Here is a 27,507-nt window from a genome sequence, read left to right on the forward strand (position 1 = left end):
CCAGTAAATGATGTAGTCAAAGGTAAAATTCAGAAGTAAAATCCAGGCTTTTGATTTCTTCTTCTTTTTTTTTTTTATATTTTAATTTATTTTTGAGAGAGAGCAAGCATGGAAGGGACAGAGAGAGGGGGAGAAAGGATCAGAAGCAGGCTCTGTGCTGACAGCAGCAAGCCTGATGCAGGGCTGGAACCCATGAACTGTGAGATCATGACTTGAGCTGAAGTCAGCCACTCAATCTGAGCCACCCAGGTGCCCCTGAGGGAAGTCTCCTCTTCCCTCCCCACCCTCCATCCCCCACCACTTTTCAAAATATCTATTCCAAATATTCTGGATACCATTTTTACATATAAATGATAACAACAGATACTGATTACATTCTGATTATTTTTTTTTTAAATTTTTTTTTCAACGTTTATTTTTGGGGACAGAGAGAGACAGAGCATGAATGGGGGAGGGGCAGAGAGAGAGGGAGACACAGAATCGGAAACAGGCTCCAGGCTCCGAGCCATCAGCCCAGAGCCCGACGCGGGGCTCGAACTCACGGACCGCGAGATCGTGACCTGGCTGAAGTCGGACGCTTAACCGACTGCGCCACCCAGGCCTCCCTACATTCTGATTATTTTTAGGATGAACAGTTGAAATCAGATGTTTTAGTGAAGTACAAATGAGTATTAATTTCATCCATTGTAAATAGAAATACTTCTTTGGTATTGTTAGACACACACACACACACACACACACACACACACACACACACGAATGCACTTTCATCTCTACCCAAGAAATAGAAGGGAAATAAGTAACATTCCTGAAGAGAGAAATGTAACCCCCGAGGAAAGGAGAATCAGGCAAAAGGTAGAATGAACTTAGATTCTGAGTAACATGCCTTTTTAAATCTAGAAAGAAGAAATGAAGTTTTTTGACTTCTGAATCAAATTATGCATTTAAAATAACCTTTCTGGGGGCGCCTGGGTGGCGCAGTCGGTTAAGCGTCCGACTTCAGCCAGGTCACGATCTCGCGGTCTGTGAGTTCGAGCCCGGCGTCGGGCTCTGGGCTGATGGCTCAGAGCCTGGAGCCTGTTTCCAATTCTGTGTCTCCCTCTCTCTCTGCCCCTCGCCCGTTCATGCTCTGTCTCTCTCTGTCCCCAAAATAAATAAACGTTGAAAAAAAAATTAAAAAAAAAAATAAAATAACCTTTCTGATTGGTTCACTCGAAAGAATGTTGTTGCTTTTGTTCTGTGGAACATGCAAACGGAGAGGGTTCATTCTGAAGTAATTTTCCTTGCTGCATTATTTGGGGACAAACTGATGATTTAATCAGCTGCCAACTTTTCCTTCTCGTTGCCTCTATCCCCAAACAATTCCCCCTTCTTTCTGAAGGAAAGAAATGGGCCCCACTAAATGGGCCTCTTAGGAAATGGATTTTCATTCCCTAGGTTCAATTAAGTTAGTTCCAGATTGTGGCAGTCATTCAAGTAGAAGACAGCTGAGACTAGAATACTAACATTCGTCCTCAGAGGAGGAAGGATAGCTTTCAAAGGAGTCTTTTCTAGCAGTTCTAATTTGACCTTTACATACCTTTCCCCGGAAGCAATGTTTTGTTAGAGCCAGAGGTATTCTTGGTGTCTCAGTACATGTGAAAATATGGCCTTCCAATATTAACATTTGGGATTTGGACAAGGCGAATCTATTTGTCAGTTGACTTAGAGAAAATTACTTTATTGATAGCTCTTGCCCCAACTACCTGTCACCGTAATCAGTTCAGACCATGAAATCTGATGACTCTTTTTCACTTGTATATACTATAATCCATTCCTCCCATGGGTTTCTTCAGCGTGCATACACTGGGTTGGAAATTCTGCTACCTAACAATTCAAATGAACTGGCATTTTGACTGAAAAGATTCTTGGCAGACTTATTGAAATACCATGGTAGTGAAATTCCAGACTCGACCGTTTGAGTGTATGTGGTCGGGGTGTGGGTTAGCATGCTGAGTTGTTCCACTTTTTGACCGTTTTGAATGATACTGCTATGAACATTAGTGTCCAAGTCTTTGTGTGGACATATATTTTTATTTCTTCTGCATATATACCTAAGTCGAGTTATTGGGTTATATGGTAACTCTATGTTCTATAACTTGAGGGGCTATCAGACTTGTTTTCCCAAAAGGCTGCAACATTTTACATTCCCACCAGCAGTGTGTTAGGGTTCCAATGTCTCTACATCCTCAGCATTGCTTGTTATTGCTATCTTTTTGATTATAGCTATCCTAGTGGATGTGAAGTAGCATCTCATTGTGCTTTTTTGGATTTGCATTTCTCTAATGATGAATAATGTTGAGCATTTTTTCATGTGCTTATTGGTCATTCCTATATTTTTAGAGAAATATCTGTTCATTTACTTTGTAAACTTTTAAATTGGGTTGTCTTTTTATTACTTAGTTGTAAGAGTTCTTTATATGTATTCTGGATGTGATTCCCTATCAAATAAATGATTTACAGATATTACCTCTTGGTCAGTGGATTGCCTTTTCACTTTCTTTTTTAAAAAAATTTTTTAGGGGCGCCTGGGTGGCTCAGTCAGTTAAGCATCTGACTTCGGCCCAGGTCGTGGTGTCACAGTTCGTGAGTTCAAGCCCCGCATCAGGCTCTGTGCTGACAGCTCGGAGCCTGGATCCTGCTTTAGATTCTCATTCTCCCTCTTTCTCTGCCCCTCCCCCGCTCATGCTCGCTCGCTCGCTCTCTCTCTCTCTCTCTCTCTCTCTCTCTCTGTCTCTCTCTCTGTCTCTCTCCCTCCCTCAGAAATAAAAGATTTTTAAAAAATTAAAAAAAAATAACTGCTTCCAGCTTTTCTGATATAGAATAATGATCTCAGACTGAGTAATCTTGGTCTGCTATGTGCTAGACATATTGTCCTATTTAAGCACATAACTAAGAGGAAATTTAAATGAGAAAACCAAAGGATAGAGCAGAAGTCTTTATCATCTCTGGTAATGTGTAAAGCCAATAGGGTAGGTACTATTTTATTAAGTCTGTGAAAAGTTCATACACAGTTTTAAACTAAAAATAAAGGTTTTTTTTTTCATTAAAAATGATTTTAAGTTTACAGTAACTTCTGTTCAGAATATTTCTCATGGTTAGGCAGGGTAACTTAGTGATCCTTTCTCAGTTTCTTAATTATTTTCCATAGCCATACAACTATAAAATGGGGACAGTAGTATCTAATTTTTACCTACTTTGGAAAGTCCAAAAGTAAGAGATAATGAATTAGAATATTTCTTTAAGGCATACTTAAAAGGAGTTTTTTCATCTAACTTTAAAATTATTTATAAACATCTGTTTCACGCCTTCCATGTTCTAGACATCATGTGCCATTGCCAATGTTGAGTAATGTTAGAAAGTACTGGTGTTCATTAAGTTTCTTTTGTAATTTTGCTTTTCTTTTGAGTGTTCGAAGTGGTCTCTCAAAAGTCATAAAAGAAATTACTGTGGGTGTCACTTAGCTTAGCAGAGGCACTGTTTTGGCAGTTGCTCTGTTGTGGTGAAAACAAGAGAATTCCCAGGGAAGTGTAGAGTGCGTCTCCTGACAGCACAGCCATAGCATAAACACCCTATAATTGACACTGATGTGGATAAATTTAGCTTCAGTACTCACAAGCTTGCACTTGAACCAGAAGTATGCACACATTCCCTTAACAGATCTCTCCTAAAAGCGTCAACTGTATTGCTAACAGAGCACGGTGCTCCTGTGGTTGTTCTGGGGGTTCATGTTGCTAACTGGGATAATGGCATCAGTTTTGATTTCTAGTTGAAAAATAATCAACAAAAATTCTCAAGGTCATGAGTTCAAGTCCCACATTGGGCATAGAGCTTACTTTAAAAAAAAAAAAAAAATTAGGGCTGACTGGCTGGCTCAGTCAGTAAAGCATGCAACTCTTTAAAAAAAATTTTTTTTTTCAACGTTTATTTATTTTTGGGACAGAGAGAGACAGAGCATGAACAGGGGAGGGGCAGAGAGAGAGGGAGACACAGAATCGGAAACAGGCTCCAGGCTCTAAGCCATCAGCCCAGAGCCCGATGCGGGGCTCGAACTCACCAACCGCGAGATCGTGACCTGGCTGAAGTCGGACGCTTAACCGACTGCGCCACCCAGGCGCCCCGGCATGCAACTCTTTATCTTGGGGTTGTGAATTTAAGACCCACATTGAATGTAGAGATTACTTAAAAAATAAAAATAAATAACAACATTTACAGCCTTTTTTTTCTTTCATTTTAAAATGCAGCCATTTAAGAGCCTTCAGGCATATTTTGAGTGAACACATGTAGCAATTAGTGGAGATCAGACCAGTGTGCTTATAATTGAGACATGGGGTTGAGTAATACATAGCAGAACATTGCTGGATCCTATATTAATTTCAACCATTTATAGTTTCAAATTGTTTTATTCTTAGTTACACCTAATGAGCTAAGAAGTTGACTTAATAGGGTTACCTCGGTGGCTTAGTCAGGTTGTGATCTCACGGTTTGTGAGTTCAAGCCCTGCGTCAGGCTCTCTGCTGTTAGTAGGGAACTTGCTTCAGATCCTGTGTCCGCCTCTTTCTCTGCATCTTCCTCGCTTGTGCATACACGTGCTCTCTCAAAAGTAAATAAACATTAAAAAAAAAAAGTTGACAATATATATTTTTAAAATGCCTTTACATGGTACTGTTACAGAAAAATTCAGCTTTTTCCTTTCCAGGTAGGGGAAAACCCAGTCCTTTCCTACTGTGTGTTTCTTCCCTGTTGTGTCTCCTCAGCTACTCACACAGAACACTTCTGACATTTCTGATCCCCAAATGTGGGGGGTTTTGTCCGTACAACAAGCAATTTCCCTGTGATACCAGGTGGGTTCCCTACAATTCAACTAAATTCTGACACTGTCTACCCAAGGTAGTGTCTGATCCCACAGATTTAAGGGCTGGGTCCCACAGGACTGTCCCCCCCACCCCTAGTTTCAGATGTCATTCACAAGCCCCGGTTATCACCTGTGCTTCTGACCAACTGGCTGTAGACTGTATGTTCCAAAGACCTCTTCCTTGGGTTCAATTAATTTTCTAGAACAGCTCACAGAACTCAGGGAAACACTTAACATTTACCGGCTTATTAAAGGATATGATAAAGGATGTGGAAGAACAGCCAGATCAAGAGATACGTAGGGCAAGGCCTGGGAGGGTCCCAAGCGCAGGAACTTCTGTCCCCATGAAGTTGGGGTATATCACCCTCCCAGTGTGGATGTGTTTGCCAACCTGGAAGCTCTCCAAACTCTCTACTTGTGGAATTTAATGGAGGCTTCATCAGATAGGCATTATCAGTCATGAATTCCATTCTCAGCCCTTCCTCTTCAAGAGAATGAGTAGCCGAGCTGAAAATTTCAAGCTTCTTATAAGGGCTTGATCTTTCCAAGCTTCTTACCAGGTGATCTGCCCTTCACAGGTACAAAATTCAAAAGGAGGAAAAGAGCACATAATGAAAAGTAAGAATACTTCCCATCCCCTGCCTATTTAGTTTTCCTCCCTGAAGGCAACACCGAAACCAGCTTACTGTGTATCCTTCCACAGATATTTTCTGCATTTCAGATGAAATATCTGTATATATATTTTTCTTTCATAAATGATGGTAAATACTCCCCAATTTTCTGCACCTTGCCTTTTCAATTAATAAAACATTCTTGGAAATTGTTCCAAGTTAGAATCCCTATGTTTCTATATATTTCCATATTTTATTTATATCAGTGCTTTTTTTTTTTTAAACAGCTGCATGGTATTGATTGTATGGATATGGTATACTTTATCTAATTAGTCCCTACAGATGAACATTAGATTGTGCTATCTTTTGCTGTTACAAATAGTGCTGCAAAGTCATGTAAAGTTTATAATCATACTGGACAGTTGGCTAAAGTTGGGAAATAATAAGTTAATAAGGAGCATATATTTCCCTAAAGATGAGTTTCTCTAAGAGTATAAGTTGAATTCATTAGTGATCAGAAATTTTACATTTCATACCAACATATTTTTTAATATTTCAAAAACTAATGTTAGAACAAATATGTAATCATTATCCACAGCTGAGCTTATTTGTTGAGCTTATTTGTTAAAGAAATAATGGAACTGTGGGAGCTATTGGAAGGTTCGAGTGGGGGGAGGGAAAGAGTGGGAACTTGTGTCTGTTACTTTTTTTTTCTTACTTCATTGACACTAGGGGCTCCGGGGTAGCTCAGTCGTTGAGCGTCCGACTTCGGCTCAGGTCATGATCTCGTGGTCTGTGTGTTCGAGCCCCGCGTCGGGCTCTGTGCTGAGGCTCAGAGCCTGGAGCCTGCTTCAGATTCTGTGTCTCCCTCTCTCTCTGACCCTCCCCCATTCATGCTCTGTGTCTCTCTGTCTCAAAAATAAATAAACATTAAAAAAAAATTACTTCATTGACACTATGATAATTCCTTATGGAAGGTTCAGAGTAAAAATCACTGCTCCCTCTTTGATGCATTATATTAACAGAGGCCACACATTTTATTTGTAGCTGCTTGAATTTATTGAGTGCCCATTATTCTTTTATAAGTAGTAGGCCATTTTATTTTAACACAAAAATTTTCTTTAACATTTAATAATGTTAGTGTCATTAACTATATCTTTAACTCTTAACAAAACACATAGGCAAGTTAGAGATTCAGAAAATAATACAGATTTAATGCGTGCTTCCTATGTACCTGACACTATTCTAATCATTTTCTATTTATTATTTTGTCTAAATTTTATATAGTCATATGAGATAAAAATTATTATTATCCTTATGGTGTGCATGAGGTGGGCAGAGGTGAAATAATATCAGAGGTAGTAAGGAGCCATGATATTAAAAAGCCAGGGAATCTGGAGTCTGGATCCGGAGCCTGTCCTTAGTGTATTCTTCTGTAAAGCTGATTGACTTTACTTTCATTCTTAAATGTTTTATGAGATCGTTATTATTATCCCTTTTATTAGGGAAAGAAAATGTAGAAAAGTAAGATTGTTTGCTTCCATGTTTATGGAAGGCCTAAGGTTAGTGCTTTCAATTTAAGAGTATTGATAGGTGGGGCACCTGGGTGCTCAGTCAGTTGAGCATCTGGTTGAGCATCTGACTTCGACTCAGGTCATGATGTCACAGTTCTGAGTTCAAACCCCACGTTAGGCTCAGCTGACACCTCAGAGCCTGGGGCCTGCTTTGGATTCTGTGCCTCCCTGTCTCTTTGTGCCCCTTCTCTGCTCGTGCTCTGTCTCCTTGTATCTCAAAAATAAATAAATGTTCAAAAAATTAAAAAAAAGAAGAGTATTGATAGGTAAAGATCCTAGGGGGAAGATGATAGGTTTTTCCTCCTGGACTTTGAATAGCATAGCTGTTGAGCAATCACTGGTTTGACTATGGCTAAGACAGCAATTTATATGTTTAAACAGATTGTTCTTGTCCTTTCTGTTTATCTGTCAACTAAGAAGCTTTTTTATATTTACACTAACAAAACAATTCACAAGGAAGGGTGTGTGGCTTAAAAATATAATAGAATTGAGGTAGCGGGAAACAAGAAATGATCATTCGCTCTGCTCTGTAGAGAGGAATTGTTTTATGTTTCTATGACAGCTCCAGAAGGAACTTTCCAGGAGTCATGAGAATTATGGTCTGTGAATTTCACTGGTTTTTAAATTCAACTTTGGGATTCTTGTAAATATATTGCAGTCTTGAAATGCCCTTTCTCTTTGGTATTTTGTCATTTGATGTCCCATACAAAGGGGTAAAATTCAGTATGATGTTGATCATTGAAAGAATTGGTCAAGGGGCACCTGGGTGGCTCAGTCAGTTAAACATCTGACTTTGGCTCAGGTCATGATCTCAGTGGTTGGTGAGTTCGAGCCCCACATTGGGCTCTGTGCTGGCATCTCAGAGCCTGGAGCCTTCAGATTCTGGGTGTCTCCCCGCCCTCCGTCCCTCTCTCTGCCCCTCCCCTGCGCTGTCTCTCAAAAATAAATAAACATAAAAATTAAAAAAAAAAAAAAAAGAAAGAATTGGTCAGGAAAAAAAGAGAAGGAAGCCTCAAGAAACAAAGACCAGGCACTACATTTGGGGGAAAAAGGGATCTCTTCATTGGTGTTAGTAAAGGTCTGATATTTATTAAAGGAAATGTTTGAGGAGCAACTCTAGGGATGTGGGTAAAATGGGGACTTGGGGGTGGATACGGCAGCGGGGAGGGAATGCTTCCTTGTTCCCTTTTCATTGACTTTCCTAGTCCCTGATTCATCTACATCTTTTCAGAAGTTTATCAATTCACATCCATATTCACATTTAAAAATGTTTATCATATGCATATAAAACAATGAAAATAACTTATATGTAGTTCATTAAAATTATTCTGATTTCTTTGTTACAAATGCTGTGTATAATCTCACAGGTACACATGCCAAAATTCCTTGGCAGTGGGAAATAAGGAAGCGAAGGATGTCACAATATGACAAAATATTATGACTCAGTGATTGGGAATAAATGTATTAAAATATCAGGTGCTTTCATTTGAAAGGCATATGGGAAATTTAGACTTTTCAAAGGAGTTCTAAAGGAAAAAAAATTTAGAGAGAATTGTATTTTGAAAGGGTCTAAAAATATGGAGTACAAAACCTTACTTTGCATTGGTTGATGGTATCATTGAAGGTAATGCCAAGAGGGTAAAAGGCAGTATAAATTCTCCTAAAGAAAATTACCTGTTTATGAATGTTTATATATATCCATATTTTTTCTTAGATCTCAATTCTGTGTCCTTTCTAAAAGAAAGTTTGAATTAGAGATGGCAGTTGTAACTGACCTATCAATTTGTGTCAGATCCAGTTTTAGGTGTCCTAGTATTCTTGGTTACAAATAAAATGTAAAGTAAAATATTCTTTCATATAAGGGTTGAGAGCATAAGCTTTGGAACTAGGCTTCCTGGGTTTGGATCCTGGCACTCTCATTTACTGATTGTGGGACCACATAATTTAGCTGTGCCTCAGTTTCTCCAACTGTAAAATAAAGGTTGAATTACTTTTTGAAAGGTTGAATTACAACAAAATAGCCTATACTGAACTCAGATCTCAGATCTCTCAGAGCCAATTAAAAATCCCAGGAGAGGCTGATTACTTCAGCCTTTATCAGTTGTGTGTATTCCAGTCTGTCAGTTTATGGCTGTGGAAACAGGCCTATACAGAATAATAAGCCGTATAAACATGTTCCAGACGTCCAGTCTTGTCAGAAATAGGGGATTATTTTGGGCAAGGCAGGAACTTAAAAGCACAGTATTGATACTATCATTTTTTTTAATTAATAGATTTTACTTTTTAGTGCAGTTTTATATTTATAGAAAAATAAATGGAAGTACAGAGAGTTCCCATATAGCCCCTCACCCACTCACCCCATTTCCACTGTTATTAACATTTTGCATTAGTGTGATACATTTTTTATAATTGATGAGCCAATATTGATATGTTATTATTAACTAAAGTCTGTAGTTTACATTAGGGTTCACTCTTTGTATTGTGCATCCTGTGAGTTTTGACAAACGTATAATGGCATGTATCTACCATTACAGTATCGTAAGAATAGTTTCACTGCCCTAAAAATCCTCTGTGCTCTACTTATTCATCTCTCCACTGATCTTTTTGTTGTTATTTATTTTATTTTTTAAAATTCAAGTATAGTTAACATACAGTGTTGTGTTAGTTTCAGATATACAATATACTGATTCAACAATTCTATACATTTCTCAGTGCTCATCAAGATATGTATACTTAATCTCCTTATTTTTTTTCATCCATACCCCTACTCATCTCCCCTCTGGCAACCACCAGTTGGTTCTCTGCATTTAAGAGTCTGGTTTTTTTGTTTGTTTCTTTTGTTGTTGTTGTTGTTCATTTGTTTTGATTCTTAAATTCCACATAAGAATGGGATCATATGGTATTTGTCTTTCTCTGGCTGACTTCACTTAGCGTTATACCCTCTAGGTCTGTTTTTACTATCTCTGTAGTGTTGCCTTTTCCAGAATTTCATGTGGTTGGAATCATAAAGTATATACAGTTTTTTTAGATTCGTGTCTTTTAGCGGTGCCTGGGTGGCTCAGTTGGTTAAGCATCCGACTTCAGCTCAGGTCATGATCTCACAGTTTGTGGGTTCGAACCCCGTGTTGGGCTCTGTGCTGACAGCTCAGAGCCTGGAGCCTGCTTTGGATTCTGTGTTTCCATCTCTCTCTACCCCTCCCCTGCTTGCTCTCTATCTCTCTGTGCCTCTCAAAAATAAAGAAATGTAATAACAAAAAAAAATATTGGTGTCTTTCACTTATCACTAGACCTCCATGTCTTTTTTTTTCTGTGGCTTGATAGCTCATTTCCTTTTATCACTGAATAATAATCTATTGTGTGGATATACCACAGTTTGTCCATTCACCTATTGAAGGACATCTTGGTTGCTTCCAGTTTTTGGCAATTATGAATAAAGCTACTGTAACCACAATGAAAATATTCATGTGCAAGTTTTTGTGTGGACAAAAGTTTTCCACTCATTTGGGTAAATACTAAGAGCACAATTGCTGGATCGTATGATGAGAGTAGGTTTAGTTTTGTTAGAAACTACCAAACTGTCTTCCAACGCTGCTGTGCCATTTCGTATGCCCACCAGCAATAAACGAGATTTCTCATTGCCCCACATCTTTGCCAGCATTTGGTGTTGTCAGTGTTTTGGATTTTAGCCATTACAAAATAGGGATGCAGTGGCAACTCATTGTTTTGTTTTTGTTAATTTGCCATTCCCTAACGGCATAAGATGTGGAACATCTTTTCATATGCTTATTTGACATCTGTATATCTTCTTCGGCAAGGAGTCTGTTTAGATCATTTGCCCATTTTTTAATTGGGTTGTTTTCTTATTGATGAGTTTTAAGAGTTCTCTGTATATTTTGGATATGACTCCTTTATCAGATATGTGTTTTGTAAATATTTTCTCTCAGTTGGCATTATTTTTCACCTCTCCTGGCCTCTGCTTTTCTATGGTGATTTCCTAGTTGGCAGGGCTACACAATGCCTTATACTGTTGGTTAGCGAGGCTCCATATCACCAGCAAGTGGTGATACTAACATTAGGCTTCCTAGCAAAATCCTCACATATGTATCACAGGATATATAGGAAGTTGTAAACTTCCTTTTTCTAATATCCACCCCCTCCCCGATATAACAGAAGAACAAGAAAAAAGGAAAGGTTACTCCCAATTCTAATATCTCCTCTTTTTCCTGCATTCTCTTCATTTTTCCATATGGGAAGTAGTAAACTTGATGATCTTTTGAGGCTACCACAACAATTTGCCACCTTTAAAATTTATTTTCATATATTCTTAGCTAGTTAAATAAGAAATCCATATTTTTGTGTTTCTTTTATTAGTAAGATGGAGGTTTTGAAAGATTGTGGGAAACAACTCACTTTGTCAATAGCAGAGTAGAAAAGAGGCTCTCTTCTCTCTCTTCTCTCTACTCACTATTCTGTTGTCACATCCATTAGAATTACTGTTACTGTTATATTAACACCCTGTCCTTGCTGTAAATGCTGATGCTGTCTGGAGTGGACTGTATTGCCATTGTAGCCTCTGGTACTTTTTTTAAGCATGAACTTTGGTACTTCAGGTGAGTTTATAAAGATACACGGGTAGGGTTGTCTGGGTGACTCAGTTGGTTAAGCATTCGACTTTTGATTTCGGCTCAGGTCATGATCTCACAGTTTCACACGTTCAAGTCCTGCATTGGGCTTTGTGCTGACCCTGCAGAGCCTGCTTGGGATTCTCTCTCTCTCTGTCTCTCCCCTGCTCATGCTCTCTCCGTCTCTCTCAGAATAAATAAATAAATTAAAAAAAAAAAAAGGATATACGGATAGTTCCCCAATTTATAGCCGTATTTATGTTCCAAATGTTAGCATGAATTGGTTGTTTGGCATTTAGGATGTTTTCCTATAGAAAAATCTTTCAAATGAAATTGGATTTCCAGAGCAATACATAAAAGTAAATATAACTCAACTCAAGTTTATGAAACAATTACGTGATTGGGGCACCTGGGTGGCTCAGTTGGTTAAGCTTTTGACTCTTGGTTTCAGCTCAGGTCATGATCTCATGGTTCTGTGGGTTCAAGCCCCACATCAGGCTCTGTGCTGGCAGCACGGAGCCTGCTTGGGATTCTCTGTCTCCCTCTCTCTCTCCTCTTTCCCCACTTGCTCTGTCTCTCTCGAAATAAATAAACTTAAAAACCCAATTGATTATTTATTTACCATGGTTTGAGGCCTTTCTGAGCTTGACTGGAAACCTAAACATTAATTACAAGAATTTTTATAGAGGGGCACCTGAGTGGCTCAGTCGGTTAAGTGTCCAACTTCAGCTCAGGTCATGATCTCATGGTTCCTGGGTTCGGGCCCTGCGTCGGCTCTGTGCTGACAGCTTGGAACCTGGAGTCTGCTTTGGATTCTCTGTCTGTTTGTCTCTCTCAAAAATAAACAAACATTAAAAAAAATTTTTTTTGAGAATTTTTATGGAGAAAATTGTTCTATAATTGACTTAGATCATGGTAGATAAAGGCATATTGTTCATTTTTTACATTACTCATCTAGGATTACCTACTCTGAGAATGATTTTGTCATTTGTATGTATAGATGTTCCAAAGTTGAGGATGCCTGTCTAATCGCCTAAGGGGAGGAAATGCCACTAAACTTCTACTGGGTAGGTTGTACCTATGTTAATGTATTTTTCACAGGGTATTGCAACCATCCAACTATATTTGGTACTCTCATCAGACTTTGACTAGTCAGTACTCAGTAGACTGGTCTCACCAGACTCACTGGTCTTCTTTCCTCTGTATCACCAGGGTACTCTATGGTCTTTTTTTATATTATGCTCAGTATTGTCAGAATTAAAGAGTGAATTCACTGTACTGGCCTGTGGCCTACCTTCATAGCAGTGAACAAAGTGGATGCTTTAGCAGCCAATTTCCAAAGCACTTTTATGTATGTCTGCATATACTTTCACACATAACTATCTGATACTTACAAACAACGTGAGGTAGATATTACTGTCCACATTTCATAATGGAGGCAACTAGGACTTAGGTGTATGAACTGATTGTTGAAGATTAAACAGTGAGGAAGTACCAGAATCAGAATTTGAACCCAGATTTTCAGACTTCAGACACTAAGCTTTTACTACTACTATTATCCTTCAAAACCATTGATTTTTATTCTCCTCAAATATAAGATGTGGAAAGCATCAGGATTATTTTGGATAATCTGGGCTATTTGGCCATTGTGGTGTCATGGAGCATTGCTTGAATTAAAAAGCAATGCAGTATTATTTTGAAAATGAGAAAATAATGACACTTTAAAGAGCTGCTGGTTGTACCTGTTACATTTTTTCCCCCTACAGTAGTCCTTGGCTTTTATTTTATTTACTAATTTTTAGCATTCAGGTTTAAAATTTTTATGTAATAAAATCTATCAGGTGTTTCCTTGATACTTTCTGGGCTTTATGTCTTGCTGTGACTTTTCTATAGTTCACACTATAAAAACATTAGCCTATATTTTCTCAAATTTATGTTTAGTGTTTTTTTCTTTTTTTATTGTGTTAATATATATATAGCATAAAATTTACCATTAAGCTTTTCTCTTTTTTTGCCATTAACCATTTTTAAGTGTGCTGTTCACTGGAATTATATTCATTCACGTTCTTGTGCAGCCACCCCCGGCCGCCCTCCATCACCAGAACGCTGTTCATCTTGTAAAACTGAATGAAACTCTACCTGTAAGACAGTACCTTCTCATTCTCCCCTCCCCCCACACACCCCACCCCCAGCCCCTGGCAACCACTATTCTTTCTGTCTCTATAATTTAGACTATTCTAGATAACTGCTATAAATGGAGTCATATAGTATTTGTCTTTCTATAACTTTGTGTAGCATGTGTCAGAATTTCCTTCCTTTTTAAGGCTGTATAATATCCCACTGTTTGTATATGCCACATTTTGCTTATCCGTTCGAATGTTGATGACCACTTGGGTTGCATCTGCACTTCAGCTATTGTGAATAATACTGCTGTGAACATGAATGTACAAATATCTCTTTAAGACCCTGCTTCTTTAGGGTAAATACTGAGAAGTGGAATTGCTGGTTTACATGGTAATTCTGTTTTTAATGTTTTGAGGAATGTCTGTACTGTTTCCCACCATGTCTGTACCATTTTACATTTCTACAAGTGGTGTACAAGGGTTCTGAGTTTTTCACATCCTTGCCAACTTTTGTTTTCTGCTTTTTGGATAGTAGTCCTCCTCATATGTAGGAAGTGGTATCTCATTGTAGTTTTGATTTGAATTTCCCTAATGATCTGTGCTGTTGAAGATCTTTTCATGTGCTTATTGGCCATTTGTATATCTTTGGAGAAATGTCTTGCCCAGTTTTGAATTAGACTGTTGAGTTGTTGTTGGTAATTGTTGACATTTAGGAGTTCTCTATATATTTTTGGTATTAATCCCTTATCAGATATATAATTTGCCAATGTTATCTCCTATTCTGTGGGATGACTTTTTATTCTGTGTATAGTCTCTTTTGATACACAAATTAAAAAATTTGTCGTGAAGTCTATTTTGTCTATTCTTTTGTTACCTGTGCCCTTGGTGTCACATCCAAGGAATCATTGCCAAGTCCAATGTTGTGAAGATTTTGTCCTGTTCTAAGAATTATTGTTTTAGGTCTTATGTTTAGGCTCTTGATCTTTTTTTTTTTTTTCTTCGACGTTTTTTATTCATTTTTGGGACAGAGAGAGACAGAGCATGAACGGGGGAGGGGCAGAGAGAGAGGGAGACACAGAATCGGAAACAGGCTCCAGGCTCTGAGCCATCAGCCCAGAGCCTGATGCGGGGCTCGAACTCACGGACTGCGAGATCGTGACCTGGCTGAAGTCAGACACTTAACCGACTGCGCCACCCAGGCGCCCCAAGGCTCTTGATCTTTTTAAGTTAATATTTGTATGTGGTGTTAGGTAAGTCCAAATTTATTATTATTATTATTATTATTATTATTATTATTATTATTATTTGCATTTGGATATTAAGTTTTCCAGCACCATTTGTTGAAAGACTATCCTTTCTCCACTAGAATGGTCTTGACACCCTTGTCAGAATCATTTGACTATATATTTGAGGGTTTATTTCTGGGGTCTCTATTCTATTCCTTTGGTCTGTATGTGTCTTCTAGCAATACCACACTAGTTAGCTTTGTGTAGTAAGTTTTGAAACCAGGAAATGTGAATCCTTCAGTTTTGTTCTTCTTTTTCAGGATTATTTTGACTATTCAGAGCCTCTTGAGATTCTTTATGAATTTTAGAATGGGTTTTTCTATTTCTGCAAAAAACATCATTGTGATTTTGACAGGGATTACTTTGGGTAATATTGACATTTGAACTATACTGTCTTCCAACCAATGAACATGGGATGCATTTCCATTTATTTATGTCTCCTTTAATTTCTTTCAGCAATGTTTTGTAGTTTTATTTGTACAAATCTTTCACCTCTTTGGTTAAGTTAATTCCTAAATATTTTATTCTTTTTGATGCTGTTGTAAATGGAATTATTTTTATAATTTCCTTTTAGGTTGCTTATTGTTTGTGTATAGAAATGTAATTGATTTGTGTGTGCTGACTTTGTATCCTGCTACTTTGCTGAGTTCACTTATTAGGTCTAACAGGGTCTCTTTTGTGTGAAGTCTTTAGAATACTCGGTGTGTAAGATCATATCATCTGCAAACAGAAGTAATTTTACTTATTTCATTACAGTTTGGATGCCTTTTATTTCTTTTTCTTGCCTAATTGCTTTGGTTAGAACTTTCAGTACCATGTTGAATAAAAGTGATGAAAGGGGCATCCTTGCCTTGTCCCAGATCTTAGAGGAAATGCTTTCACCATTGTGTATTGTTTGCTGTAGATTTTCATGTATGGCTTTTAGTATATGGAGGTAGTTTCCTTCTATTTTTATTCTGTTGAGTGTTTTTATCTTGAAAGGATCTTGAATTTTGTCAAATGCTTTTTATACATCAATTTTTTTTTTTTACTTTATTGATGTGTGCCTGTTTTTGAAAAGCAGGGTGATGGAAAGAACATGGAATTTGGTGTCTGACATATTTGCATTAAAATTTGCTTTGTTTTTTCTAATTTATATGACCTTAAGCTTGGCTTAGTGAGTAACTTAATCTCCTGGGCCACCGTTTTTTCACCTATAAAATAATATCAACCTTCATGGTTCAGATGAATAGTAAATAAGGTTTATATGTATAAAGCCCCTTAGCACTCTCCCTAGCAAATAGTAGAATCTCTGTCTTACCCTTTACCCCAGTGACATGTGATTATTATTATTGTATTTCTGTTGTTGATAGGCTTTTGTTATACTTGGCATTGGTTGGGCATTGGTTAAAATTATAGACAGGTTTTTTTTACTTTTATTTTAAGGAGAATTGTGAAGTTATAGTAGACTTAATAAGAACCAGATGGCTAAGTAAATTTAAAACTATTTTTAAAGGTAAAGTTAAAATATCTATGGTGTTAGGATACATATGGTCAAGGTATTTTTTTTTTTTATACCTGTAAACAGGTTATCTAAATGTGGACTACCAAGAAAGATAATTTTCACTTTATGTGTGATCCGCAGTGCACTGCTGGTGGAGCGTGAATTGATGTAGTTTGTTTGGGAAGCTATTTGGCAATAAAACTAGTCATAGCTTTTGACCAGTCTTCTCATTCCACAAAGGATTTAGATCCACCCTGTAACTTAGTAAGCCTATTTCTTGGAATCTGTGTCAAGAAAAAACCTTGAGGAAGAAAAAAAAAGAAGAAACCTTGAGGGGTGCCTGGGTGGCTCAGTCGGTTGAGCATCCGACTCTTGGTCTCAGCTCAGGTCTTGATCTCAAGGTTGTGAGTTCAAGCCCTGCCTTGGGCTCTGTTTTGGGCATGAAGCCTACTTTAAAAAGGAGAAAGAAATTTTGAAATGCAGAGGTAAACTGTACGTTTTATTTATTTATTTATTTATTTATTTATTTATTTATTATTGAAGTATAATCTATATACAGTAAAATACACATTTTAAGTGTACAGCTCAATGACTATTTTACCTATGTAGATATAGAACATTTCTGTCACCCAGAAAGTTTCCTTTGCCCTCTTTCTGGTTATACTCTACCTGTCACCCCACAATGGTAACCACTGCTCTGACTTCTATCACCATATATGCTTTTGCTGGTTCTTGAACTTAATATAAGTGAAACCATGCAGTGTATACTCTTTTGTGCAGGACTGTTTTCAATCAGCCATAATGTTTTTGAGATTTAACGATGTTGTTGTGTATATTACCAGTTTGTTCTTTTTATTGCTGATTAGTGTTCCATTAAATGAATATGCTACAATTTGCTTATTTGTTCTCCTGTTCATAGATACATGATTCTAGTTTTTGGCTTTATGAACATTCATGTATAGGTCGTTTTGAGGACGTATCTGCTAATTTCTCCTGGATACATACCTGTAACACTTATTGTTATTAAATTTAAAACAACATAACTATCCAACAGTGGAGAATAGATTGGTGTAGATCAGCATGTAATCCTGACTACAATAATGGTCAGTGGAAGAGGACGAAAAATACAGGTGTGAAAGTATTGTGAAGGCTGAGGTGAAGTCCTTGTTCATTCCTGTATCCTTAGTGCCTACCTCTCAGTGCCTGATACGTAGGACATGCTTAATATTTGCTGACTGAATTTAATGAAAGGAGACTAAGCAGCAGCTAGGTAAGGGTGGAACCAAGGAGTTTTCAAGAAAACAAGGGAGGAACATGTTTCAGTAAGGAGCCTGTGGTTATTTTTGTCAAATACTTTAGGCAAATCAAGGAGGAATGAAGGGTGAAAACAAAGTGTTATTTTTGGCAATCAGAGAAAGAGTTTCAGGAAAATGAGAGAATAGAGCCAGGCTGCAGCGAGTTGAGAAATGAATTATAGTTAAAAAAGTGACAGTGAGTGTTGATAATCCTGAAGTTATTTAATGATGATGGGAAGTGGAGATAGATTCATAGCTTTATAGATATATAAGGTCTAGGAAGGTACCTTTTTAAAGAAAGATTGTGAGCTGAGGAAAGGCACTACTAGAGATCGAAAGACGGAGGATACAGGAGCAATATGCATTGTTAATTCTGGGGAAACGGGACAGAATCAATTCACCAGTATCAGAGTTCACTTTAGGGAGAAGAACATCTTCCTCTGTGATAGGAAGAGAAAGTGTGTTTTTATGAGTAAGGTTGGAGAAGATGATGAAAATTTGCTTCTCAAATTGTTACCTCACCTAAGTAAAGAGGAGCTATGTGGCCCTTGGGCCCTCTTGGGAGAAGAATAACAGAATGGCTGAAACCTAATTCACATGGTATGTTTCATTCTCCAACTTACATGCTTTAAAAAAAAATTTTTTTAAGTTTATTTATTTAAGTAATCTCTACACCCAACGTGGGGCTTCGATTCCTGACCCTGAAATCAAGAATTGCTTGCTTTTCCAACTGAGACAGCCAGGCGTGCCTCCAATTTACATGCTTATTTATTGTGTGAATTTTTGTGGCAAGCCTGACCTTAGATCTTTATGTCCAAATATTTATAAAATGTCTGAAGTATGTGCATGGGAACACATTTAATATATTGGAGATATATTTAATATGTTGGAGATTTTTCATCATGATAGTTTGCAAAAGCTTAAAATATATGGTTTGCATTGATTTAACACTCTATTGATACTCATACTGTAGTTGGAACTGGATTGTGAATTATTTACTTGTTTAATTCCCTTTGTAGGTGGGTTTAAAAAATAGCTTTATTGAGGTATAATTGATATACGTCAAACCCCGCATTTAAACTGTATGTGTTGATGAGTTTTGACATATGTATACACCTGTGAAACCATCACTACAGTCAAGATAATGAACCCCAAAAGTTTCCTTTTGCCCTGTTATAATCCAATTTTTCTCACTCTCAGAAACCCACTCCTTTTTGTCACTACTGATCTAGTATCTTTTAGAATTTTATGTAAATGTCATCTTATAGTATATTCTCTTCTTTGTACTTAGCAGAATGATGTTGATACTCATCCATTTTGTTTGTGTGTCAATAGCTTTTTCCTATTTATTTCCAAACGGCATCCCACATTAAATTTGTGTATCTGTTCATCTGATGAGGGACATTTGAGTTGTTTACACTTTTTGGCTATTGCAAATAAAGCTGCTATGAACACGCATATGTAGATATTTTTTGTGGACATATGCTTTCATTTCTTAGGTAGATTTCAGAGTGGAGTGGTTGGATTAAATACTTGGTATAATTTGACTTTTGTTTTTAATGTTTATTTATTTTTGAGAGAGAAAGAGAGAGTGCAAGCAGGGGAGGGACAGAGAGAGAGGGGGACAGAGGATCCGAAGCAGACTCTGTGCTGATAGCATAGAGACTGATATGGGGCTTGAACTCATGAGCCAGGATATCAGGACCTGAGCCGAAGTCGAATACTTAACTGACTGAGCCACCCAGTTTGGCATTTGCTGTTTTAAAAAATTACCTGGAAGTGGTTGCACATTTTGCACACAAATACTGGTTGACCAGCAATGTGACTTCAAGGTGCTCTACATCTTCACCAACGCGTGGTATGGTCTGTCTTTTAATTTTTAGCTTTTCCAGTGGTTATGTATTGATATCTCATTTTGGGTTTTTTTTTTTTAAGTTTATTTCTGAGAGAGAGACAGTGAGAGTGAGCAGCAGAGGAACAGAAAGAGAGAGGGAGAGAGAGAATCCCAAGCAGGCTCCATGCTGTCAGTGCGAAGCCCATTGTGGGCCTCCAGCTCATGAACCGTGAGATCACAAGATCATGACCCAAGCTGAAACCAAGAGTTGGGGACTTAACCAACTGAACCACCCAGGCGCCCCAATCTCATTGTGGTTTGAATATGCATTTTCCTAATGACTATTCATATTGATCATCTTTCCAAATACTTATTGACCATTTGTAGATCTTATTTTATGAAATGAATGTTGAAACATTTGTCCAATTTTTAATTGGGTTGTCTTCTGAGTAAACTGGTAAGACTACCTTTGATTTTAAATATAAATCCTTTGTTGGATATGTATTTTGCAAAAATTTTCTCCTCATCTGAGCCTTGTCCTTTAATTTTCATAACAATATCTTTTTGTACAACAAAAGCCACAGATGAAGAGAACATATTTTTTATTGAGGTATAATTGACATATAACATTATATTAGTTTCAGGTGTACAACATAATGATTCAATATTTGTATATATTGTGAAATGAACACCACAGTGAGTCTAGTTAATGTTCATAACTATAGTTATAAAATTTGTTTTTTCTTGTGATGAAAGCTTTAACGATCTCCCTTGGCAACTTTCAAATACTCAATACTTTATTATTAACTATACCCTAAATCTCCATCACTTATTTTGTAACTGGTTTATTTTATAACCTTTTGACCTCCTTCACCCATTTTGCCTAGCCCCCACCCGCTTCTGGTGACCACCAATCTGTAAGCTTGGTTCCACAGATAAGTGAGATACAATATTTGTCTTTTCTCTGATTTACTTCACTTAGCATAATGCCCTCAAGGTTCATCTATGTTGTTGCAAGTGGCAAGATTTCATTCTTATTGTGGTTGGATAATATTCCATATTACATCTTTATTCATTCATCCATTGATGGATACTTATGTTACTTCCATGTCTCGGCTGTTGTAAATAATGCTGCAGTGAACATGGGGGTGCAGATATCTTTTCAAGTTAGGGTTTTCGTTTTCTTCAGATAAATGCTAGAAATAGACTTTACTGGATCATATGGAAGCTCTATTTTTAATTTTTTTGAGGAACCTCCATACTGTCTTCCATAGTGGCTGTATCAATTTACATTCTCACTAACAGTGTACAAGTTCCCTTTTCTCCACATCCTCAACGACACTAGTTTTTTTTGATAATAGCCATTCTGATATCTCATTGTGGTTTTGATTTGCATTTCCCTGATGGTTAGTGATATTGAGCACCTTTTTATGTATCTGTTGGTCATCTGTCTTTGGAAAAGTGTCTATTCAGATCCTCTGCCTATTTTCAAATTGGATTGTTGGGGGGAGGTTGCTATTGATTTGTATGAGTTCTTTATATATTTTGGATTTTAACGCCTTATCAGATATATGATTTGCAAATATTTTCTCCCATTTAGTAGGTTACCTGTTGATTTGGTTTATAGTTTCCTCTCTGTGCAGAAATTTTTTAGTTTGATGTACTCACTCTAAAAGATTCCTTTTAAAAAATATTTTTTTTTTACATTTTATTTATTTTTAGAGAGAGAGACAGAGCACAAGTGGGGGAGGAGCAGAGAGAGAGGGAGACACAGAATCCGAAGCAGGCTCCAGGCTCTGAGCTGTCAGCACAGCACCCAGTGCGGGGCTCGAACTCACAAACTGTGAGATCATGACCTGAACCGAAGTCAAACGCTTAACCGACTGAGCCACCCAGGCGCCCCTAGAAGTTTCTTTTTGATGAAGTCTAATTTGTTGATTTTATTGATTTTTAGTATGTGTATTTAAGTGAAAGGCATAATAATATGTACAGTTTTTCTCCCAGAAGTAGGAGTCAGATCTTTTATTAAGTATGAATAATGGACTAGATTTAAGAATTAAAAAATTACATTGCTTTATGTAGTTATTTGTCTTCAGGTAAACCTTTTTTCCTTCATTTTTCCTGTAATATCATCTAATAGTTCGTTGTCACACATAGTACATTTATTTCTGATTGAGTTGAACCAGATTTTCATAAATTGCTTTATTGTAACTTCACACAGGCAGCTAATTACTAACAATTTACAATTATGAATTCCTCTAACTAAAATGAATAAATTGCCTTCGAAGTTGTCTCCTTTATCAATCCCCATTGGCATTTATTGAATTTATGTAATAAAGCAGGGTAAGCCTTTCCTTGTTTCTTAACTAATTCCTGAGACTAAAAATGATCATTTGTGATGTTATGAAGCAATATTGCAATCAGTAAAGGAAGTACTCACTCAAGTTACTATTAGAAGAGCCATGGACTGTTCATAGCCTTCATTTTTGCAAGTCTTAGCCTGCTGTGCTCCTGGCAAGAATGGTGTTTACTCCCTCCGGCACCACAGAAGGAGCTGTTTAGCCACCTGCATCCCTGGCCAAGTTGCAGCGAAGTGCTGATTACAGCATCCTTATTATCTGGCACCGTGTAGGAGGCGGCAAGAAGCACTCCCTGACTGTATTGCAGCAATGGATTTTGTGTTAGAAAAAATTATCCTTTTTTTTTTTGTATGCGTAGAAAAAATTATCCTTTTTTTTTTTTGTATGCGTAGAGAACTTGACAGGAATGCTAAAAGTGTAATCATAGAATCTAGCATGTCATTGATACATTATTAAATGCTTCAAACTATTTGGCAACATGGTCTTTGGGTACAGCTCTAGACTAGCAATTCAGTGAATAACATTTTAAGGTGGGCTCTTGAGTGTCTCAGATATTTGATCTTGGGCAAATTTCTTTATTGTTCATACCATCTCCATTCCTTAGAAATACTGTGCATGTAAATTAGACCCTCGACTAAGGGGCATGTGGATTTTTTTTTTGAATTATTTTGAGGGAGGAGGAGGGGCAGAGACAAAGGGAGAGAGAATCCCAAGCAAGCTCCTCACTGTCAGCATGGAGGCCAATGCGGGGCTCAATGTGGGGCTCAAACTCACAAACCATGATGAGATCCTAACCTGAGCTGAAATCAAGAGTCAGACACTCAACTGGCTGAGCCACCACATGCCCCGGGGCATGTGGATTTTTAAGTGTACACATTTAGGAAAATGTCTGGTTTTTTGTTTTTTCCCCTCAAGTTTCTTATTTTGAAAAAATTTTAATATACTGAAATCAAGCAAGGAAAATAAACCGATAACCTATGACTTTCACCTAGAGTCATTACTTACTAACATTATCTCTTAATATCTCACTTTTAAAAATCTTTTGAATGAGACTTAAAAAACAGTTGTAAAAACGTAAGAGAATTCCCTGGCTGAGCTTCCCCTAATGTTAATATCTTACATAATCATAGTAAATTATCAAAACCAGGACATTAATACTGATTCAGTACCATTAGCTAATCCACAGGTCTTCTTGGAGTTTTACCAGTTTTCCCACTAATGTCTCTTAATAATTTGGGATCCAAATCCAGGATCCTGTAGTCTACTTAGTCATCATATCTCTTTAGTGTTCTCCAACTTGCTTAGTATCTCAGTCTTTCTTTGCCTTTCCTTTTTTTTTTTTTTAATGTTTATTTATTTTGAGAAAGAGATGGTAAGCAAGCGAGTGGGGGTGGGGCAGAGAAAGAGGGAGAGAGAATCTCAAGCAGGATCTGCACTGACAGTGGAGCCCCGATGTGGGACTTCATCCCATGAACTGCAAGATCATGACCTGAGCTGAAATCAAGAGTCAAACACTCAACTGACTGAGCCACCCAGGTGCCCCTTTGCCTTTCCTTTTTTAAAAATCAAAGTATAGTTGACATACAGTGTTACATTAGTTTCAGGTGTTCAACATAGTGATTCAGCAAGTCTATACTTTATGCCATGCTCACCATAAGTGTACCTACCATATGTTGGCATACAAGGCTATTCTAGTATCATTGATTACATGCCCTATGCTGTACCTTTTATCTTTGTGACTTATTCATCACATAATTGGAAGCTCAAACCTCCCATTCTCCTTCATCCCTTCTGATCTTGACAGTTTCGAAGAGTACTGGCCTTTTATTTTGTAGTGTGTTTCTCAGTTTGGGCTCCTCTGTTGTTTCCTCATGATTAAATTAAGGCTGTGCACTTCTGGCGAGAGTGCCACAAAAAAATGATGCTGTACCTTTCTCAGCACATCATATCAGGAGGAGCGTGATGTTGCTGTGTCTTCTTACTGCTGATGTTAATCTTAATCATTTAGTTAACGTGCTGTCTTCCAGGTTTCTCCATTATAAAGTTACTCTTTTTCCCTTTGCAATCAGTAATTATCCTGTGGACAGATACTTTGAGACTATGCAAATATCTAGTTCCCATCATACTTAGAGCTACTAATTTTAGTGTCCATTTATGGTTCTTGTCTGCAATGGTTATTACTGTGTTTGCCTTTGGTGACTTTCTATTTCCATCATTCCTTTTATCTTTTTTTTATTAGAAAAATTTTTAACATCTATTTATTATTGAGAGACAGAGAGAGACAGAGCATGAGCATGGGAGGGGCAGAGAGAGAAGGAGACACAGAATCCAAAGCAGGCTCCAGGCTCTGAGCTGTCAGCACAGAGCCTGACGCAGGGCTCGAACTCACAAACCAGGAGATCATGACCTGAGCTGAAGTCGGATGCTTAACCCACTGAGCCACCCAGGTGCCTCCCTTTTATCTTTTTTAATTGGATTTTTTTTCTGCAAGGAAGAGGTGTACCTTCTTCATTTATTTATTCATTCATTCATTGATTCATATCATTATGGACTCATGGATACTCAGAGAAATGTGGCTCCCCCCATCCATACTACCCTGTTCCATTATTATTTCCACCTTATTCCCACGCCTACATGGCCACAATACTATTATCACATTAATATGCTAATACTTATTTAAAGCACAGTTCAGAGTCAAATATCCTTAGTGCACCCATAATAGTCTTTACTGTGTGTATGTTATGATTAATATTCAAAGATTATGTGTTATATTTTCTTGCCAGAAATCTCTTAAGTCTCTCCACTTTAATCTAGAAAAAAATTTTTTTTGGTCTCTCAATAAGGATGTTTTTCTCAAGAATTCTGAGAGTTGTCTTGCAGAATTTCCCTCCATTTGGTTTGTTTCCTCTTGAATAGATTTAAGACAAACATTGTTGGCAGGAATATTGCATACGTGATATTGTTTTCTTCTCGATACATCACATCAGGAAATACCTTATGTCAGTCTGTCCTATCATTGCTGAATCTGTTCATTTGGTTAAGGTGATATCTGCTAGATTTTCTCATTGTAAGGTTACCTTTCCCTCTTTGTAACTAATATAATCTGTGGGGAGATACTTGAGATTGTGTTGAATATCTTATTTTACTCAATGGTTGTAGGATCCATCAATGTTTCTTGCAAGAGTCAATTATTAATATGGTGATTATAAAATGGTGACATTCTACTTCCATTATTCATTCTATATTTATTAGTTGGTTATTCTGTAAAGATCTTTGTTGTGCCATTTATTTAGAATTAGTATAGACTCATGAATTTTTTAATAATAACAGCTTTATTGAATGAAATATAATTCATATACCATACAATACAGCCATTTAAATTATACACACTTCAGTGCTTATTGGTATATTCATAGAAATGTGCAATCATCACCACAGTGAATTTTAGGACGTTTTCATCCCATGCCCTTTAGCTATCATCCCTCAGCTTTGATCCCCACAAGGCCCTAAGCGATCACTTACGTACTTTCTGCCTCTATGCATTTGCCTATTCTGGACATTTCATAAAAACAGCATTATATAATATGTGGTCTTTTGTTGATTGGCTTCTTTCATGTAGCACAATGCTTTCAAGCTCTTCTACTTATGGCGGAATAAATCCCATTGTATAGATAAATCAGATTTTGTTTACCTATTTATTAGTTGATGGACCCTTGAGATGTTTCTACTTTTGGGCCCTTGTGAATAATGCTGCTATAAAAAATTGTATGCAAACAGCCATGTAAATATACTTAACACTGCTGAACTGTCCACTTAAAAATGGTTAAGGTATTACATTTTATGATACATGTTTTTACCACAATAAAAAATTTATGGAATGTCCATATTTTAGAATACCAGCCATTTAATATTATATTTCAAAAATCTATATAACATAAAAGATGCTTATGATATAATCTTGAGTTAAAATGATATAAAAATCATAAATTTTATTTCAAATATATAAAAATTACTAGAAATATTTGTAAAGATATTTTCTTGTTAGCAGGGATTATTATCTCATGATGGTAGGATTATGAAGAGACTATTTCTTTTTCTTTATAAATTTTTACAAAATCTATAAGATGAATATGCTTTATTTTTACAACCAATGAAGAAAAAAACTAGAAAGAAAAAAATCATACAAAAAGAGTTTGTTACCAGCAATCTTCTTGTAACACATATATTATCTCAAAAATTCTTTCAATTAAAGAAATAATAGGGTGAATAGGTGAAGGGCATTAAGGGGCATTAAGCTTCCAGTTATAAAATAAGTCATGAGGATGAAAAGTATGGCACAGGGAATATAGTCAATAATATTGTAATCATGTTTCAAGGTGACAGATATGGTGACTACACTTATTGTGGGAGCATTGTGTGTGTGTATAATGCACATATATATAATGGAGAGTAGTTCAAGAGAATGGCGGTCTGTGGGTATTATTCTATATTGCACTTCAATGTTGGATCTATGTTGTTTTTATAAGATGTATATTTAGGGTTTTCCCTGTTTGTATCCAGTAAATAGGAAATTTTCCATGAGAAAAATGGGAGGAAATATAGTACGTAATTCCATTTCTTTTACACTGTAGGAATTCTTCTTGTTTTATGTTGATTTATGAACCAGGCTTGGTTAGGCCTGCCATTAAACAACTTTGTTTTAAAGGAAGGCGAGAGTATTGAAGGAAAAATGCAAATTTAGTAAGATCATGTTCCAGTTTAGACCAGAAATTCTAGTTCAGATTAATGTAAGTATATAAAATATGTTATTTCTGGTAAATTACAATTTAAAACTAGAGCTCAAAGGAAGCATAGCTCTTGATGTATAGGAGGTATCTAAATGTTATAATTATATAGCATATTTTTAGTGCTTCTTTTGTTAAGGTCAAAACAAAACCTGTTCAGCTTGCTCAGGCTTGATGAAAGGAATTACGTGGTGTCGAGATTGGCATTGAAGATACACCTGGTTTCCTCACTCTTAGCGTCTTTAACAGAAGTGTTTGAGGACTTTAGATGTGTGTGAGAATTTAGCATGAGCGAGATTTTAGCTGTGTGTGTGTGTGTGTGTGTGTGTGTGTGTGTGTGTGTGTGTGTAGAGGTGGGGTTGGGGGTGGGATAGGATGATTTATTTTCTATGCCAGGGGGTTTTGCAATTCTAGTTTAGTGTTGAAGGCAAAGTGAGTTAGAGGAGAAGCAGGATTCATAGCAGTAGCTGTTGAAAATACCAGCACGTAACAGTGCATTTTTTTTACCATGTTACCTGTTCCTGTGTATTCATACTTTTTTCCCTATATATCCTAATATTCTTAATTTTTTGTCTTAGTTGCTTTATAGAGTTTTTCAAATTTATGCTAATATCCACTAAATACTAATAATATTCTAGTAC

At 36.9% G+C, this 27,507-nt stretch overlaps 1 protein-coding gene across 2 annotated transcripts in view; it reads left to right on the forward strand.

The window, feature by feature from the left end:
• The window catches only part of TULP3 (TUB like protein 3), a 66,474-nt gene that overhangs the window by 4,542 nt on the left and 34,425 nt on the right, over positions 1-27,507 (forward strand). The window contains exon 2 of one of the 2 annotated variants that reach the window (XM_023256667.1): positions 12,702-12,768. The exons of the other annotated variant lie outside the window; for it this stretch is intronic. The gene's annotated coding sequence lies outside the window, so the exon portion shown is untranslated. The remainder of the gene's footprint in view (positions 1-12,701; positions 12,769-27,507) is intronic. 2 annotated transcript variants of the gene reach the window in all.

The sequence above is a fragment of the Felis catus genome, chromosome B4 (assembly GCF_018350175.1).
Source record: "Felis catus isolate Fca126 chromosome B4, F.catus_Fca126_mat1.0, whole genome shotgun sequence".
Lineage (NCBI taxonomy): Eukaryota > Metazoa > Chordata > Mammalia > Carnivora > Felidae > Felis > Felis catus.